This window comes from Micropterus dolomieu, linkage group LG03 (assembly GCF_021292245.1).
Source record: "Micropterus dolomieu isolate WLL.071019.BEF.003 ecotype Adirondacks linkage group LG03, ASM2129224v1, whole genome shotgun sequence".
Classification (NCBI taxonomy): Eukaryota; Metazoa; Chordata; class Actinopteri; order Centrarchiformes; family Centrarchidae; genus Micropterus; species Micropterus dolomieu.
Genome location: NC_060152.1, coordinates 19,624,578 through 19,625,370, shown reverse-complemented (window position 1 = coordinate 19,625,370; position 793 = coordinate 19,624,578).

Genomic DNA, 793 nt, shown 5'->3' with positions numbered 1-793 from the left:
CCCTGTTGCCCCCCCCCCCCCCACACACACACACACACAAAACCGCCACAGAGCACAAAACAGTCTCTATCCTTAAACCCTTAGAAACTGATTGGCCTATAATTGATAGTTCAATTTAACAGAATACAATTGGGGCAAATGATTTGTTTGTCTTCTGCTTTTATATGTTGGTGGTAAGAAGCAGAGCTGTAAACTTGAGACTTGGCCTTGATTTAATTAAGTGACTCTGGTAATAGGTCCTCCTTTGTTTTTCTTGTATTTCTAGTGATCTACAAAATGCAAAGTCAATTCTTAGCCATGTCTAATAAAATGTTCACATAGAACTGAAAAATAGAGACCAAGCTACTATAGGCTACAAAGACTGAATATGTAACTAATGTAAGAAGATAGGCCTGGATCAACACCATATAACCAAAGGATTTTTACCACCATTCAGCAGAGAAGGTCCCATGTTCACCTATTAAGGGCCCAGAATTATGTCAGAAGGGTGTTGTTACCTTTTTTTCGCTTTTGTAAAAACCTTTTTCAAAAAAACATCTGCGTCTATGGTCTATCAGCTCAGAACATGACACCTCCATACACTACATTTTAATAGTAATGACTTTTATATATGAGCTATTAAATGCCTGGAAGTCCTGCACTCTCTGCCATTCATTAATATATAGTATGTATAATATAATATGTTGTATGATGACTTTAAAATTTCTCAGCCCTTATAATCATGTTAACCATCATGCTTCAGCTCTTAGTAGCAGTTTCCATACATGTTTTCAGAAATCACACAGGTTTTGTT